The 19902-nt window shown below is 39.5% G+C and overlaps 1 protein-coding gene across 1 annotated transcript in view; it reads right to left on the bottom strand.

The window, feature by feature from the left end:
• The window catches only part of RAB3C (RAB3C, member RAS oncogene family), a 137595-nt gene that overhangs the window by 69829 nt on the left and 47864 nt on the right, over nucleotides 1-19902 (bottom strand). The window lies entirely within an intron of this gene.

The following is a 19902-nucleotide window of genomic DNA, read 5'->3' as shown; positions in this document are numbered from 1 at the left end:
CTGTTCCCAGAGGAATGGAGAGATATAAAGTAATAGCCATCTGTGCAAGTAGAAACACTTAGGAATAGCAAGCTATCTGACTCAAGAAAAATCTGTATTCCGCATGAGATTAAGAGTTCATGGGGCTGGAAAGTCTCAAAACACAAAACAGAGAAACCAGGTTTCTGATAGTAAGCTTGAAAATAGTAACTATTTAGGCTTGCAAAGTACTTAGCTGAGTTAACTTAGCAGACGTGAATCCCCTTTACTGTCAAGTACTGCTAAGCTAGACTTCATCCAAAATGTGCCATACCAGTTTAGATTATACCAATGTTTTTGAGCAATATGTTAAATCAGGCCCCTGAATTCGTTTGCTGAGTGTGTGCTCCTGTCCCACCCTTGCCTAGCACTGCACCACTGTCAGGAACAATACTCTATGTAAGTAACTTCCAAATGCAGTTACTCATTATTAATGCAAGACAGTTTTGAAGGTGAAAGCAAACAGCACTTGGCAGAAAGAACTTTTAATGAGCCTGTCATGAAGGAATTCAGTCTGCAAAAAACAAACTTATTTTGTAGCACACTTGAGTGACTCTGTGACTCTGCATTTCTGTCCTGTATGCTAAACATACAAATATCTTTATAGATCCACTTCCCCACATTAAGAGTTTTACCCATATCACAATATAGTTTGTGCTGCATGCCAAAAAACTGTCAGCAGAGGAGAAGGATTTCTTGGATGGCATTTATATGTCTGCTGCACATCCAGAACATTTGAAGACAAGGCAAACAAAGATAAAATTAGAAATGTGAACTTGGTGAATTCTCACTGTAACAGGTCAAAATTTTCTGTTAAGGTAAACAAAATTGGCACAGCAATCAAGAACTGCTGCTCCTTTATGAGCTTCATGTTTCTTTCCTGTGTTTCTTCCCAAAGGTTATTTATATAATCCATCAAAGACACTCCACATTTCTCCAGTTTCTCCTATTGATACAAAAAATTACTTGAGGGAGTGAGTGAATGAAAATCTAAACTGGCTCTTTTCAGAAAAGCACAAAAGATGTCTCTGATCTTTCCTCAGGGATCTCTGGGGAAGAAAGAATAAAAAGGAAAGTATGACAAACAAACAGCAACATAAAATAACCCAGTCAGACAGCTGTTCAGGGAGGTGCAAGGGACAACCTCTGCAAAAATCCTCTAGAGGTGGAGTCCAGACAGGGATAAACCCACCTGAAGCCTGCTGCTAACCGCCCAGGAAGAACAGCTGTGGGCTTACAGCAGAAGCAACTGGGCAGGGCATAAAGAAAGAGGACAGGGGGAAAAGCTGCTGGAGCAGGAGGAGTTGACTAACCTGGGAGCACTTCCAACAGAGAGTGTTAGGCACACAGAAACACAGACATATGAACATCTACAACTAGGAATAGAAAACACAGTTCAAAACTGTTCCTTTAGCTAATGTATGCACAAAAGATTTAACACTGCATATTGCCAACTGAGTCTCCTGTCAGCAGCCCTTTCCAGGCTTCTCATGGCTTTGATTCCCCTGGAATTCTGTCTTTATATACATACATGTGTATAGATATGTGTGCATGCATGCATGCATGCTTGTAGGAATACATATATATGTATATCAAAAAAGCATTTGGAGCATGAAAAGCTAGCTGCTGATCTTGCCAGTACACATCTGCTAACTTATATGCTAGTGTTTAGAACCCATCCCAGAATCACAGCTGACAGTTCGTTTATTGTAGGGGGGGGGGGGGGGGGGGGGGGCGGGATGCAAGAGCATGGCAGGGCCAGCTGGAAATAGTTGAGGCCAGAGCAGCCCAGAGAAGCTTTATTCCAAATGTGGCTAGTAAAAAATAGCCCTGGGAGGGCTGTCCTGCCAGGCAGAATGTGGGGCAGAGCTTGCACCAGAGAGATAGTCTGGGTCCTGGAAAACCCAAGCTGGGGTTGTAAAAGTATTTTGCTGCCAGATTTGTTTTCTCTTACTCCATCCATGCAGCTGTTAACTGTGCCTGAAGTTCATCTGCATTTAAATTTTTTGTTTTTCTCCTTTCCTGTTCTTACTCCTTGTTTATTTTTAAGACTCAGATAAAATGTTCATTCTCTGCAGTTCAGCTATCATGTCTTCCTAAAGCACAAAGTTTAGGAAAACCATGATATCCCTGTGTCCTTGTTTCAGCTGGGATGGAGCGGCTGGAGCAGGGGCTGCAGCAGCTGAAGCAGAGGCTGGAGCAGGGGCTGGAGCAGGGGCTGCAGGGGCTGGAGCAGTAGTTAAAGTTTGTGGCTTGGAATACCACCAGTTCCAGGACATGAAAACGCATTCAGTATTCCTATCACTAGGTTCAGGACTGACACTATGGGGCTTCCAGTGGACCAAAGACACTCAGAGTCTCCTAAAATCCTAAATGTTGATTAATTAGCCCTGAGGAGAAGGGGGAGGTGTGGAACCCACCCATAGGATGACTCTGGGAAAATCAAGCCAAAGGTGCAGCTGTTGGCATTCCCCCGTAAGGGCCACCAGACTCACAGAGGCAACACCGAGTGCACAGACCAGATTAGTTTCATAACCAAGTCTATCATATTATAAACTAGTACTATATAGTGCAACAGTGTAACTTTAGCCCAGTTCTCAATGTAAACAAACAACACAACAGGGAACATGTACTGTAAATAAACAAGACAATTCAGCCCTGGGACCATGGGCAGCGAGTTCAAAAGCAGAAAAGCCAGCATTGTAGCCATTATAATTAATCTAATACAATGAACACTTGAAAAAATTTAATCTAACACAGTCTGATTAGACCTGTCATCATCTCAACCCTTCTGGCCCCACGTTGGGTGCCAAAAAGGACTGTCATGGTTTAACCACAGCTGGCAACCAAGCACCAGGCAGCTGCTTGCTCACTGCCTGCCACCCGGAGGGTGTATGTAAAACTTGAGGGTTGAGATAAGAAAAATGTAATAATTTGAACAGAATAAAAAGGTAAGATCTATAATAATAACAATAATAACTATAATAATAATAGATAGATGATATAGATATAATAATATAGATAAAATAATATAGATAACTATAATAAATGATAGATAATAATGATGATGAAGTTATAATAGAAAGGTGGGGGAAAGGATTAAATCCAAAGGGAAAGGGAGAAAGGAAAACAAGTGATGCACAGTACAGCTGCTCACCACCCACTGACTGATGCCCAGCCGGTCCCTGAGCAGCGATCCCCAGGCCCCAGCTCACCCCCCCAGTTTATGTACCAAGCATGACATCCCATGGTATGGAACACCTATTTGGCTGGTTCAGGTCACCTGTCCTGGCTGTGTCCCCTCCCAATTTCCTGTGCCCCTCCAGCCCTTTCATTGGCAGGGCCCAAGGAACCAAAAAGTCCTTGACTCAGGACGAACATCACCCAGCAACAACCAGAACCATCACTTTGTTATCCACATGTTCTCACACCAAATCCAAAACACAGCACTGCACCAGCTACTGACAAGAAAGATAACTCCATCCCAGCTGAAACCAGGATGGAGTTTCCTGCCTCCTTTCTAGTCCAGCATAATTTGACTGCAGCTGCTATTGATTCTGGATGGAAGTTTTGAGCCCCGCTGCCATTTCAGTGCATGTCTCCCTCTTTCTCCACCATGAGCTGCAGCTTTCTCCTGGTCCTGTCTTCACTTTTGCTGTGGCCTGTCCTGCTCTGCTGGAGGTGAGGATCAATTCCTCTTGTCCCTCTTCCCAGTCATTGGACATACTTTATAAAGCATCTGTCAGATCAGTAGGACATGGCATTCTCTTCAAAAGTAAAATGTTAATTGAAGCATCACTTTGTATTTTAACCAAGCTTCATGTTAGGTCTTAAGAAGAACTTCTATTTCTGGAAAGGCTTGGATTTTGCTTTCAAGACATTTTTTTTAATTTTATTTTATGAAAAGTGTTACAAAATCAAACATTAAGTACAGCTGCAAAAAATGTATAGTGGAAATCATGAAATCTAATTTGCAATTAATGTAATAATCCAACTATTTTTTAAATGAATAAAATTAAAATTGGAGCTTAGTTTGTAAATATAGCTAGGGAAAAAGAAGTTTAATAACTTCCTATTTGTAGTATGTTTAAATACTTGTAAATCAGACTGTAAATATTTCCTCATATTTTTCAGGAAAAGAATGAAGCAACAGAGACCCATTCTGTTACATAACATAATAGTTACATACACACAAAACCAGCAAAACTGTGATAAGTATCCTTGTTCTAAAGGCAGCTTTTACCATATGGGAAGCAGCATTGGAATAATGTGATATTCTTAGGTTTGTCATATTTTGGTTTTAAAACTATTGCTCCCAGAGTTCTGTGATTGTATAAGAACAGCAACTTTTTTCTCTCTTTTTTTAATCTTTGTAGTCACAGACCAAAATGTGTCCCAGTGCATAACGAAAAAATGAAAAGCATTTGATATGGGCTGAAGTTACTGTATAAATAATAAAACTTTGAATGAAACCAAAATGATTTTGGAATGCTGATGTTTGGCACTGGATTCTGGCAAAGCTTGAGAGGATCAGAACAACCCGCTTTTGAGCGAAAGGGTCACAAAGGAATGTTAGATCTATACTAATATTACAAGGAATGGTAGTCTTAGAAACCTGACACCCAGATACACAGTGGATGTAATGACCATCCTCAGACTTGACAGAAAGCCTCCTCAAGCTCCAGGAGTGTACTTGATAATTTAGACACTAAGCAAACAGTGCCCATCATACTTACTGTGGGATGAGGCTAGGTTGCAATAGTCAATCCTAACGCTGTGAGACTTATGCCTATTAGGAAAATACAAAGCAGAGCTGTTTCATCTATAGACAGCAGGCACTAAACAGTCCTTCAGTCCCCGTCTCACTTGGTTTGGTGCCTGCTACAGGTATTTGCAACTTGCCAGTTCTTCAAACTGGCTCTTCTGCCCACAGAGCACTCGGTAGCCTAAAAATAGGTATGACCTTGCCCTATCATAAATGTGGGGGATTTCTGGGTTTGCTGGTTGATTTTTTTTGGGGGGTAGGGTGCTGTTTTGTTTTGCTTTTACTTTTTGTGTTGGGGTTTTTTTTTTTACAGCTGTACTAAGGTTTTTAAATCTTTGTCTGATCTTCCACCATTTTTTTGAAGGCATGTGCCTTTCATTTCACAGAGACAGGAAAAAACCCTGAGTTCAGAGACTTTAAGAGTCAAGCTGACTATAAACACATAAACAGAGAACAGCGTCAAGGTATATTGGAATGCCAGAGTACCTTCCTCATCGTATTTCTGTACTTTGATTGTATACTTATAAATCTTTTGAATTAACTACTTCTGTCTGAAACTTATTATTCATAAAATAAGAAAATAAGCATTCATCTTTCTCTCTCCCTTGTCATTCTGTCCCATACTGCATCTCGAATACAGCTTTCTCTATTTAATATTCATTGCTCATATTTAATTAACTTATTATTCAGGATGAGGTGGGATCTATGGGAGGAGAAAAGTTTGATAATAGCTTTACATTAGTGGCTCGTTGCACTGAACAAATTTGCATAATAGTGTCATCATGTTAAATATTATGTAAATCCTTGCCCATGGATTAGCAGCTAACAGTACCTCTTAGCTGTTGAGAACTATGAACATAATTCTTTCCTCATGACAACATGGAGCTTAGCACATTTTTGTTCTGGACCTTTTTTAGAAGCGCAGTTTTGTAACTCTCCAACTCTAAGAGAAAAAAGAATTAGTGGTTCAAAGGACCTTTTAAAGCCATAAACCAAGCACTCTTGCAAGAAATGCTCTCCACCTCCACTTTTTCTTGTGATAAACCCTTGTGTTTAAATCTGCAGTGAAGTTTCTCTCATTTGCAACAAATTATAGGAATGTTGCTATTAAATATTAATAACCTTCCAAACCTTGCCAGGAGTAAAAGAATGCATTTCTGTGCAGAATATTAAGTATACAAAACACATTTAAAGGCTCCTTAGAATTACTATCAACTTAAGTTTTTATATAAAAATGTTTTAAATCTCAACTACCTATAAAAAGGAAAAGAGACAATCTGCAACACAGAACAAGCCACATTTACCTATTCTAAGCAAGAAACTATAAATGCAATATTTCTGGAAGAGTTCAGCCATGTCTGAAGTTCAATCCCATTCAGAACTTACATTAAAGCTGGTAAAAGGCACAGCCTAGTTCTTTAGAAAACTTGCAGAATAAATGTACTGGACTGCAGTGTGGTCTGTGCTAAAACAGTTCCCTCCTGCCTTGGCACCATAATGCTGCTTTATTGCTGTCTGGAAGATTCCTTTAGGAAGATCTGAAGGTAACTTCCGTATCCTCTTTGTGGCAGACATTGTCTTCTGGGGCAGACATCAAAAATACCTGAAGAAATTCTGGTAGCTCTTTGTATATCATACCTTAGGCAGGTACTTTAAGATTCTTAAACTCAGCTGAAAAAGCACCAGTGATGTATCAAAGGTGCAGAATGCCACCATCTCTTCTCCATTAGCAACACAGCCCCTTCATGCCTTTCAGGGAGCTGCTCCCTGCCCTGACACAGAACTAGTGAGAGCTGTTTGCAGGACACTCTCCACTAACCTCTCCTTTCTTCCACTTCTGACTCCTTTGCCCTCCAACTATCTGTCATCACCAAACACTCCCTTAATATGTGACTGTGTGTGAGATCTTTAAATTCCCCATAATCTTTTTCTTTTTCTTGGGTCTGATCATAGTGATTAGAAATTTAGGTTTGCAATGATGGGTGGTCAGCTGGCCAGAATCATTGAAGAACATGTTCCAGGTCAGTTCTGTTGTCTTCAAAACGTTCAGATGAACTTCTCCAAAATGTTTCTGTGTTAAAGGGAAAGATGGAGAAAGGATAGGTGGCACAGGACAGATTCTATCAGCCATCAGGTGCTGGAAGGTTTTTTACAGCATGGGAGTTCACTGCTGAACCCAAATGGCTTGTGACACAAAGGTGATGCATAAAAGAACAGGAATCTGGCTTCAAGACTTTTAGACTTTGATTGACTTCTCTAGTTCTTTCAAAGCTGAATTTTCATTAACAGTTGTTACAAGGTGCTGGAAAAATCTATTTTTCTGGGGTTTGATTATTATTGTTTCCCTGCAGAAAAATTAGGAGGACACATCCTCTATAACAAAAAGATAACTTTGTCATCAATATGCTGCTAGAATTATCTACAGCCAGATAGGATTTGTCTATTAATTAAATAAAAATTCTATTGAAGTCACCAAGAAAAAATATCTTATCAAAACAAGATGCAATTCTTAGATACACCATAAGCACTGCTAAATTTTCTTCACACAGAAAAGAAATGTTAAAGATGACAAATATAAACAATATAATTACAATATGATTTGAGGTGAGTTTTCATCTGGAAAATATAGTATTTAAACTAAAGGTCTCTGTGTTCTCTTGCTGTCAGTAAACACCTCTGCACTATGACTGCATATCAGAAGGTTATACCTAGAACACTTCTTAATGTCCTGCTATCTGTTGAGAAATATGTAATTTAAGAGAGCACAGGTTGTCCTGACAAGGAAATATTTATTTACCCTGAAAATGTCTCAGCAGCTGACGTAGCTTAATGCACATCAACCAATCATGACATTTACGTTGTTCTAGTTTAAGACTGAAAATTAGTAAAGAAAGAGTTGTAAAAAGAAGTTAAATATGTCACATGTGATTAACCTATGAATCCTAGATCATTTCAAGTCCAGTGCCCTTATCCTTGCATTCTCATCTTGGGAAGTTCTGGCATGAAGTGGCATAATTAAATTAGATTTCATCTAAATTGCTGTTTAATTTGGCCCCTGGTCTCCTTTTTTAACTCAGACTCCTTGAGAGCTACGGGTTTAGCATATGTATAAACACATTTAACAATTCTAATGACTTCTTTGTAACTTTAAACCCAAAGTTTTGAGAAAAACGCAGTCTCATGAGAAAGCATAATTGCCAGACCTATTAGAATAAAATAGAATCGTTCAGTTGTAAGGGGCCTACAAGGATCACCTGTCCCAGCTGCCTGACCACTTCAGGGCTGACCAACAGCTGAAGCACGTTGTTACGGACATTCTCCAAATGCCTCTCAAACCCTGACAGGCGCGGGCCATCGGTCGCCTCTAGGAAGCCTGCTCCAGAGTCTGACCACCCTTCTCATAAAGAAATGCTTCCTAATATCCAGTCTAAACCTCCACTAGTGCAGCTTTAAAACAGTAGATACAGTATAAATATAAATATTAATATTTTTTGGTTTATTTTAGTAATGAGCAATTTGGTCCTTTTACATAGAGCATCTATTTTTGAGTCCTGGCCACTGTGCAATAGACAAAGGTATAGTAGACGATATCAGTACCACCATTACAGGTATGTATGTTCATATAGGAAGCAGAATAAAACCCACATTATCTCATTCTGTTACTCTCTCAAAAACGGTCACATTTTATTCACTTAGTTTTTTGTCCAAAGAAATCCTGAAATATTTAACAAGTTTTATTTAGCTGGTAAGTTTCCAGTGTCATTGTAAGCAGAACACTGAACACGACCACCACTGACAATCTCTAAGCAAAGACAATTCACGATCCAGCAGTAGAGGAAATGAAATTATGTTATTTCCTTGATCAGTGCAAAGCTATTTTATTAGTTTGGACATATATTTATCTTCTTTTAAAGTATTATAACATTGCAGGAGGAGGCCTGTGAAGCAGGACCACAAGTAACAAATCAGTTAGTTGAAAGGAATGTGCTCGAGCTTGTGGATCACAAGCCCTGGTGATAAGGGACATGAGAAATTACTGAAGGGTATAGAAACGGGGACTAAGTATCAAGTTGAGACTATACAAGGAGTAAGGCGTTTGGTTTGTCAGCTTGCTCAAGGACGTGGTGCAAGAACTGCAGACATTGTCGTCTTTAACTATTGCTGAATTGCTAAATAGCTAGCGTGAGATCTTTGTGCGAGTTGCCACATAGTTATAGAATAAGCAAGTTTTTGGACCAATCAGAATAAGAGCTAACAATTGCTTATGTGTATATAATCATGCTATTAGGCTAATTAAAGTGACAATAGCTTGCATCAAGCTGCCGTCTCTCGCGGCAAACTGGTGACCCTGACGTGATGGGGTTATGAACCGCCTAGCTGAGCAGCATGCTGCGACTCCCACAGAACTTTGAATGAGCCGCTGAAAGGAAGCGGGAGCTAGCCAGCAATACATCCCTCTGGAGTAGAGAGGTGAGCTGTGGGAAAGATGGAGAATCAAGCATTTTCCCTGGAAAGAGACGTATATGGACTAATAAAAAGTCTTCTGGCCAGATTCAGGAGTCCGTGCCTCAATCTCCTCAAATGGTGACCCCTATGGTGGTGTTCCGAAGCCTTGGAAGAATAAGAATGGAACTGGTCGATAAAAAATGACAGCTCATGGAAGAGGGCTGCGTTCCGGAGGAGATGTCTTGGCTGAACGATTGTCTTGCCGGCTGGACCAGGCGGACAACCTAAACCCCGGGGATAACACCTGTATGCATCTAGACAGGTGAGCAGCCAAGAAACTTTAGAGTTTTTAAATATTTGAAGAAATTTTAAGAAGCTTTAGAAACCTGTACTCATTGAGACAGGCGAGCAGTCAAGAACCTTTAGAGACTTTGAAAGAAAGGAAAGTGGTCAGCAGACAATTGTATGATGCTGCTGCGGAAGGGAACTCCATGTCAGGAATGCATTAGCTCCTTGGTGGCAAATTCTGACTACTCTTCGCCAAGTGTGGACTAATTCTACTAACAGTGCTAAACCAGAGGAGGCTGTAAATTCCATTGACAGCGCGGCTCTTCTCAACACACCATCAACAATGGCAATTCTGTCCACACCTCCTCTGCCCCCAAAGCTTCTGTCACTGGTTGCAGCGACCCTCACAACACAGGACCAAGTACAGGAACAGGACACCTTGGACAATGATTCCATTGACACTGATAAACCCTTTGATCCAGGTCCTATAAATCCAGAAAAGGAGCTAGACTTTTTTCCTCCCTCCCCCGATGCATTGACTGTATTTTCGGGGAGGGTGCAAGGGGATCTGAGGGATTGGTGGCAGGAATGCAAGCGGGAAGCGCTTAAGCAAGGGGATTTGGGATGGCACGGTCAGTACTTTGTCAGACAAATCAACCTCAAGGGGGGCAGCCTGTGCAATACGAGGCTGTTAAAGAATTAAGCAAAGCAGTGAGGGAGGATTCATAGTACATTTGCTATGTCCCTTCTTGAAGTGATGGCAGAGCCTTATACACTCACACCACGTGATTGGAAGTCATTGCTTTGTATGGTACTAACTGATACAGTATATGATGTGGTTATCTGATTTTTGTGAGCTACGTGTAGTGGCCTTGATTGAAAACCTTAATCGGGGAATTGCTGTTAACTATGAGCAGTTGGCTGGAGAAAATAATTGTGCCGATTCTGTGACTCAGGGAAGGTATCCCAGCCACAACTATTTGCAAATGAAGGAGATGGCTGTTAAGGCAGTCAGGATGCGGGAGTCTGGCCACAGTCTTGCAGGGTCCTAGAGAGTCATATACTAACTTTATTGATTGGCTTCAGACTATTTTGCAACAACAAGTCGAACATGAGGAAGCTCAAGGGTTGCTTTTAAAACAACTAGCTATGAAAATGCCAATGAAAATTGTAAACCGGCAACTTTCACAACCGCAACCCCAACATGTGTCAAATGATTATAACGCAGAGCTCACAGCAGACTGTAACTCTCAGGCTGAGTTCTGGAATGCAGCATAACACATTTTTTTTTGCTTCTTTAATCTCTTCTGTAAGAATAGTACACGCTCTTAACTTGCTTAGTGAATTAGGCTGCTAACTTGCTAAAGAAAGCAATACTACAAATACTATTTATTGTTTTCTGGCTTATTAACAGATGTTGATTCTTTCCGTCATATCTTGCTACAGAACTGAGTTGCTATTGATTTTTATTATTAGCACAGGGACACAAGTGTGAAGACTTTGATAGGATGTGTTACATGAATCTGAGTGACCACTTAATTCACAATTAAGTCACAAAAGCATACAAAACTTAAAAGCCTTAAACAAAGACCTGCAGCAGAGCCAGGGGCAGGATGCCTTTGGTCTCTTCTCACGGCTGGGAAACTTTAGGCTGTGGATCAAAAGTATTACAGGATTTATTACAATTATCTTAACCACCTTATTTATGTTTGCCTTTTATCTCCCATGCCTTTTTGTCCTGTATTCAGCATTTAGTTGATCGTAACATAAATCAGGTCATGGTAACCCAGCTACACACAACCTTTGCCTTGTTGCAATTAACAAGCAAAAAAGAGGAGGATAGAATATGTCTGAAGAGAGATATAGGAGAGGCAGCTGGAGAATATTTGACCTAACAAGAGATGAGAAAAGAGCTAGGTATTGTGAAGGAGAGTAGGAAAGATGAACATGGTTATCTAGCGTTTAATAGGTGTCAGCATGCTTGTAGTGATATATAGCTATGTAACTGCATGAATGATTTCTGCCCTGAGCCTGGTGGTGTATACAGCTGCGGTTTGTGTCTGGGCTCAGAGATGTAAATATGGGCTTCTCTGTTATGGTAAAGTGTCTCTGGTTGCATATATATATATATATATATATATATATTTAAAAAAAAAAGGAGTGAAGGGAATGACCTCAGAGGCACGTTTAGAGAAAGCATGTTATGTTTTGAACTTTCTGAAAATCTCTGCCGACCATGTGGTGCCTCCCACTGTGTGACATTTTGTGTGAACTGGTGACAAGCAGCAAAAGCATGAAGGCGTCTTAGTACGCATGAAAGACCCTCGTACGGGGCATTGGTCGGGAACGCATGAATTGCTAACTTGGGGGAGAGGTTATGCTTGTGTTTCTACAGATGAAGGCCCGCGATGGATACCTGCTTGCTGTGCACGGCCTGAGCTTAGTGTGCCGGATCGTGGGAGCGCTGCTGCCACCAGTCAACCCAGCAACTAATGTGTGTCTCCCTACTGAACCAGTCCTTGTTTGGTGTGCCCTTCCTTGAAACTGACTTGCAGACCTTGTTGCAAAAGAGTGAATGTATGTGGGGAATGAAGAATCTTACTGAAAGTCTTGGTATTTGGCATAATTGATTACCTCTGTATAATGTTAACCCAAAAGAAGTGGATATTGTTTGCACTTTGAATGCTGATAGTTGTCTTTATGTAGATGCTAATGTAGTGAAAAGCTATGATGGGACCATGACACCTGCATAAATCAACACGTGAACATGTTGATAAGCATAATGCGCTTAAACACAATGTAACTTTGGATGAAGCATGTAATGATGTAGTTGATTTATGGAACTGATGGGAACTTATTGCATCCGGAGTAACAGTAGGGAAAGCATTAAAGAGTTAAATCACCTTGTTTGTTAGGCAGTTAAGAATGTGAGTCAAATTTGCCACCATTACATACAAAACAGAGCAACTCTTGGCTTTTTGTTGTTGGCTCAAGATCATGGCTGTGAGGATTTTGATGGTATGTGCTGCATTGATTTTAGGCGTCCCATTGCAGCAACATGTTACCAAAATCTGAGAAAATGTCAGCCTTTTTGGCATCAATTCACTTAATTGGCAGTATTGTTTGTTTGCTATTGCCTTGGTTGCTGTCATGTTTGCAAGGGCCCTGCAGAACATGACAAACCTGGTACTAGCTGTTCAAATAAAAAGAGGAAATTTACAGAACAGAGACAGTGGGTTGTTTTGACATTGATGATGTGCAGTTTGGGCCTTGCTTTGACAATGTGCAGCTGACTTCCTTCAGCAAAGAGTTAAATAACTTTGTGGGAGTATGAGAAGAAACTAGGATGAGACAGAAACAAAGGAGGAATGTGATCTCACCTCTAGAAGATAAGGAAACAGCATGAACAGTAGAGAGTAGCCTATAGTGAGCAGCGCTAAGGAAAGTGTTGTATGAATTTGCCTGATCACTCAAAAAGCATAGCTCAGCAATTAGCAGCACTGCTCAAGAATATGAAGCATGTTACTGAAGGACATGATCCTTTTTCTGACTGGCTTTAAAGTCTTGGGCTAGGGAGCTGGTTACAAACCATAATCAAAGGAGCACTGATTGTATTGACAGTATTGTTAGTATTATTTGTTTCTTGTTTATTTCAATGTTTACAACGAGTGATGAGTAACTTGATTGAACACACGTTTAAAACAAATGGGATTTGGGATGCTCAAAAAGAAGAAGGGGTAGGCGCAAAAGGGGGCCTGTGAAGCAGGACCACAAGTAACAAATCAGTTAGTTGAAAGGAATGTGCTCGAGCTTGTGGATCACAAGCCCTGGTGATAAGGGACATGAGAAATTACTGAAGGGTATAGAAACGGGGACTAAGTATCAAGTTGAGACTATACAAGGAGTAAGGCGTTTGGTTTGTCAGCTTGCTCAAGGACGTGGTGCAAGAACTGCAGACATTGTCGTCTTTAACTATTGCTGAATTGCTAAATAGCTAGCGTGAGATCTTTGTGCGAGTTGCCACATAGTTATAGAATAAGCAAGTTTTTGGACCAATCAGAATAAGAGCTAACAATTGCTTATGTGTATATAATCATGCTATTAGGCTAATTAAAGTGACAATAGCTTGCATCAAGCTGCCTCCCGTCTCTCAATCGCAGCATAACATCACACTGGTACAAAAATGTTCAACTTATTCATCAATGATCCAGATGAAGGGACTGAGTGTCCCCTCAGCAGATTTGCTGATGATAGAGAACTGGGAGCAGGGGCTGATACCCCAGCAGGCTGCACTGCCATTCAGCGAGACCTGGACAGGCTGGAGAGTTGGGTGGGGAGGAACCTGATGGAGTTCAGCAGAGGCAAGTGTAGGGTCCTGCAGCTGGGGAGGAACAACCCCACGCACCAGCAGAGGCTGGGGCTGACCTGCTGGAAGGCAGCTCTGCGGAGAAGGGCCTGGGAGTGCTGGAGCACAGCAAGGTGCCCATGAGCCAGCAGTGTGCCCTGTGGCCAAGGCGGCCAGTGGGATCCTGGGGGGCATTAGAGGAACGTGGCCAGCAGGTCGAGGGAGGTGATCCTCCCCTCTGCTCTGCCCTGGTGAGGCTGCATCTGGAGTGCTGTGTTCCAGTTCTGGGCTCCCCAGTTCAAGAGGGACAGGGAACTACTGGAGAGGGTCCAGTGAGGGCTGCAGAGATGGTGAGGGGGCTGGAGCATCTCCCTTCTGAGGAAAGGCTGAGAGACCTGGGCCTGCTTCGCCTGGAGAAGAGAAGACTGAGATGGGATCTTATTAATATCTACAAATATCCTAAGGGCAAGTGTCAAGAGGCTGGGGCCAGGATCTTTTCAGTGATGCCCAGTGACAGGCCAAGGGGCAATGGGCACAAACTGCCTCACAAGAAATTCCTTCTGAATACGAGGAAGAACTTCTTTACCTTGAGGGTGACCGAGCACTGGAACACGCTGCCGAGAGAGGCTGTGGAGTCTCCTTCTCTGGAGATATTCAAAACCCGCCTGGATGTGACTCTGTGCAACCTGCTGCAGGTGAACCTGCTTTAGCAGGTGGTTGGACTAGATGACCTCCAGTGGTCCCTTCCAACCCCAACCAGTCTGTGATTCTGTGAAAGAATGCTATACAAGTTTTCATTGCACAAAGATTTGGGCCAAGGTGTAAAGAGCTCTGATAAAAGACCCCAAAAAGAGTGCTCATTAAGTCAGATCCTGATTTTATTGAAGTACGAGCATAAAAAGCTACTAAATATATTATGGGCAATTTACTGGATGCAATGTGTTTTTAAATGCCTAAGCGGTTCACATATTAGGCTTTAAATACTTTGACAATTACTTTCCAACCTCCTGAAAACAATACAAGTTCAACACACTTGTCACAATCCAACTAGGTTGCAACCGACTCCTGTTCAAACCTTTCTGAGAAAGGCAGAGTGACACAGATACGTGTGAGTATGCAGATTTATCCGCCTACACAAACTAGAAGACAAGTAGCTTTTAAAGTCTATTTATGTAGAAATACACTTAAATGTTCTTTAGCCATTTTTCTTAAGCATCCATTACTGGCAATGAGAGAAAGTACTGGACTAACTGGACCAACTGGACCTTTCATCTGATGGAATATAGTCATTCTTATGATCTTACAAAACATTCAGGAAGGCTCAAAACTACTATTTATTGTCAGGTGCTATCAAAATCTTGCTAGAAAACCTGTTTGGGGTTTTTTTTCTGCAAAGAGGGATGAGCAGCAGTAGTTTCAACAAAAATTCAAAGAAAGATATTAATTCAAAAGTTTCTTCAATAACTAGAGCCATACATGAAGCAAAGAACAGGTGTTAAAAGAAGGATTTTAACTAGGAAATTTTCCTCTTATATTTCAAAAAGTATCAGGCAAACAAAGCAGCAGCAAGATTTCTACACTTCAAGGAATAGGCTTTGAAGTTCTACAAGTATCTATAGAACTTGTCAAGAGAATCTAGAACTAGTTCTTCATAAAAAGTATATAACTAACTTTATAGATGCATAGGTAGGCTGATGCACTTTAAGAAAAAGAAATGTCCAGAAGTCCAATGCAGAGAAGTAACTTCTGAAAGGAATTCACGCTTTCAGGTGCTTTGCTGGATACGAACTACAGTGGTAATCACGCTCTGGGATCAAATTTTAGATGAACAGAAATTACTTCTTGGACTTACATTTTGGTATAGAAAGAGAGGTGAAGGTTAACATAATTTCTAAAACAAGTATTTTCTGCTTAGAAATTCTAAAAATAATGTGAAACTGCTGATCCTTTATCATTTAGAAGTGATGACCATTTTTACCTGTTACACATGAGTAACAGTTCACTGACTACTCACAGACAGGAAATAATATGAGTCTATGGGGAAAAAAATCAAATAAATTTCTTAATCACTAAAAATACTCATGATTTTAGTGCTAAATTAACCAAAGAAACACTACATTCACTTTGGATTTTTGGTGCAATATTTTTTTCTCTGGAAAATGCTGAATTATTCAAATGAACTGTTGCTAAAGTTTATGTTTATGTGAAAAAATTCATTGCCACAGGTAACTGTATCAAATTCAACTCATTACTGGCCCAAACAAGTCAAACGCCAAATACTGGTCAAAAACTGGCCAAAATAACTCCCACCAGGAATAGGTACTGAGTCATAGGTCATCGAAATCCATGGAGTTAGAGAATCATAAAAACGTTGGCTGAACTAGACTAATAGATACGGTAAGCCTGACTATCCAGTTGTCTTTTAGTTCACATGTACAGGCTTATAGAGCACAACATACATAAAGGTGCAAGAGATGCCTTTACTCTTTATCACTTTACACCTGAGAATATATGCAATTATTTTGAAGATCTGCTCTAATTACATCACCCAAACACAACAGAGCCTTTTAGACTCCAAGTAGATAGGTATCTCAGCTTTCTGTGAAACTCGCAGTCCTCAGTCCACAGTGCTGATTTTATTTTCCTTTAGCTTACTTTTTAGGGAAGTAAAACAGTAGATTATGGTATCCAATAGCATGAAATTTTCAAGCAGAATGCAGTTAAAGAAGAAAGTTTTCGTGTTTCTATAGCTGTAATAGTTAAGGAATTTTCATGCTTATTTTGCTTTTAAGTAAAAAAATATACCTTTAAAGACAGAAGACCTAGAAAATATAATTAGTAAATTAATTCTTTTAGGAAGACACAAAACCATTTATGCTGGTCAAGCAAAAGGGGATAATTCTATCAGTCCTGAAAGTGCAACGTCATCACAAGAAGTCAAATCAAGTACTGAAGAAAAATGGAATGAAAAGATTTTGACCTGTTATGGTAGAAGGCCTGACTGAAATGCACCTTTCTTTCCAAAACCATTCTGTAATTCCTATATGTATTAGCAGGCAGAATGATATAGGTTATTTGAAAAGTTTTGAATGTAAATATTCCAATAAAATAAAATATGCTGTTATAAATAAATAATTTTTAAAGATAGGATTTAGATCTCACATGATAGATCTCATAGTGTCATTCTTCAGCTTTGATTTTCAAATTACAGGTATTTTTTCAGTGACCAGTTACTCTGTCTTGATGCATTATAAAGGAATAGGAAATTACCGTCTAATGGAAGCAGAAAAATGACCAGCTGTGAAACCTGTAGCTAGTATAATTATAACCAGAGCTACACACAAAAAACAGTCTAAAAACAAATTAAGTGTAAATAACTTTCAAAGGGCTTTGCTGCCTGCAGTGCAGCACTGACTACATTGAAGCAGTAGATGTTTGACGACAACAATTCTGCTTTAAATTATACACTGTGCTATTTCTTCTCTGATTTAAAAATCCACTGAAACTAAGACACAGCTTCCTGGAAGCCACCATATTCTACAACAGCTCTATCCCATTCCTTCCCAGTCTTCTAACTGTCACATAATAGTGGTTTTAAAGTAGTAGTAGTACTAGTTGTAGTAGTATTCATTAATTTGAAAATAGTGTAGTCTCATAGTGCATGTTCCTGTGTATATACACAAATTTATGAACACATATATTTATAAAAATATATCTTCAGTTTATGAATTATATGTTTATAATGTGACCGCATGTATATAACATAAATAAAACCTATATTCCACTATTCCTGTTGTGAGATAAATATTTTTTTGTAAACTTGTCCTGAGTATTATGTCTTTATGTCAGGGATGAAGAAAGCAAATTTTTCACCTTGAAAATTTGTGTCTATGGTCCCAGAACTCTGACTGACCTCATCAAAGCATGAAGAGGAGAAAATGTATGTATTCATAATTGTTCCTATATACATTTACATTTCATTAATTATAAAAGAGAATAGAGTTACCTTACAGAAAAGTTAAACTCAGAAGTATGAATCAGAAATGCAAGCACACTATGACATTGTAATTATTTCAGATTCATATTGTATTTACCAAAAAAAATCAAATATAAAGTTAAATGTAAATTTTTGATAGAAAACCAAATTAATCTTTTTCAATTACAGATTAGACTAAATTAATTTTGAAAGTCAAGTTAAGAAATCCCTTGATAGAGCAGCTGTTAAGTACACAGCAGAGTTAACATAATTCAAATTCCTTAAACATGGCTCTCCAGGCCTCTTTCACTGCAAAAGGCATTTTTAGGGTGAATGTGTGTTTTCTGCATGCAATCTGCTTTTGGCTGCTGCGACTTGAATAGAAACACCAGTAATCTTTTCACTGAATAAAACACTGACCAGCATATTACATGCAAATTGCATTATTAGACACTCAACCATGTGTTCTTTGATCCTGATAAAAATTGAAGATTTCTACCCTGATTTGATTAAATTGTGCGACATGTTCTCTCATTGTGCAGACATAATGGAATTATCATCCATCAGCTCACAAAATACTACCGTGACTGGCAAGACAGACTGACAGCCAAAGAGAAGACTTGAATAATGAAAGATCAAAGTGAGAATTGACCCTAGAGAGGAGGTTTTTTTCTTATGTAATTTCTAGTATACTGAGGGTGGTGGTGGTAGTGGTGCATTAAAAAAAAAAAAATAATCTGAATTCTGGTCATTTCATATGTAAGCACACTCAAAGTCTGCTGCTTCAAGGAAGTAAGAAAAAGGAGGACAATTTGCCAGAATTGTTCATTAGTCAGCTCCACAAAGGCTCCCAGGGGTTCGTGTTTCGGCACACAAAGCTGTTGATTTTGCTACATCCAACTAATGCTAACTGGGTGGAGAGGTAGGGGAAACAGCCCTTTCCAAACATCTGCCGTCACAAACAGCAATATCAGAAGATGGCAGAACTCACCAATTAAACCTGGAAATTATATTCAGTTCTAGAAGCACTGAACGGTGCTTTGGGTTTCAAAGTCACCTTCACTGATGAGAAAGGCAACAAATTAATGTGGGGAACATACAATTTTTCTCCCAGATTTTTTTCCTTTTTAATCTTCAGTATGATGAAAATTTGATCTGTATAACACACAGTTTTGGCTAAGATGAATGTACTACAAACCTTTGGTTTTTACTACATTTTCTTTGATGCCAAGTACCATCAAAGTTACTGGATGCTGCAGGAAGTTACATGTTCTCCAAACTTCTCTTCTGTACCTCTACAGGAGTTTTTGACTACTTCAGGTACCCAGCCTTCAAAACTGTGAATGAGGACAGCCCCACAGGACATCAAGAAGATAGAGGATGTATGTAACACTAAAGAAACAGCAATGATTTACAGGATTTGAAATCTAAAAGGAAGGAGGCCAAATTTTGTCCTTTGTTATACAAAATAATTAAACAAGCACATATAGCTCAATGAAATCCAGATTGATCCAAACCAATGTGAAGATCTAACTTCCCAAATAAAATAATTAAAATTTTGAGTAATTTATTCCTATGGACATTGGTTTCACTATAAATTTTACCTTTTTATATAATGCAGTGTTGTACTTCTGTGTTTCTATGCTTTAATTATATTCATTTCAAGGTACTTCCTGAAGAAAAATTATGTGCGGTTTGGGTTTTTTTTAAAAGGCTATTCCAGTATTAGACCTTTCCCAAAGCAGATACACCAGGAGCAAAAATAACACAAGTATTTGCGGAAAAATTAGACAAACCATTGCCTCATCACCAGATTCTGTATAGAAACAATTCAAGTGGTTTCAGTGTAAGTGTGACATGTACTTGACAATGTAATCTAGAGAAGTAGCAGACTCAATCAATAATTATTAAATACTTTTAAATCACAAATTTAAGCAAAATACACTCAGCTTAGTCACTTCATATACCCAAGCATGATCTTAATCTCACAGCACAATTTAACTAAACTTGGAGCAAAATTACTAACCACAGAAATGATTCTCTGCTGTCAAATCTTTCATTAGA

Source organism: Falco cherrug, chromosome Z, assembly GCF_023634085.1.
Source record: "Falco cherrug isolate bFalChe1 chromosome Z, bFalChe1.pri, whole genome shotgun sequence".
In the NCBI taxonomy this organism is placed as follows: domain Eukaryota; kingdom Metazoa; phylum Chordata; class Aves; order Falconiformes; family Falconidae; genus Falco; species Falco cherrug.
The sequence above is the reverse complement of the archived record's forward strand: the minus strand, read 5'-3'. Positions and strand labels throughout refer to the sequence as shown.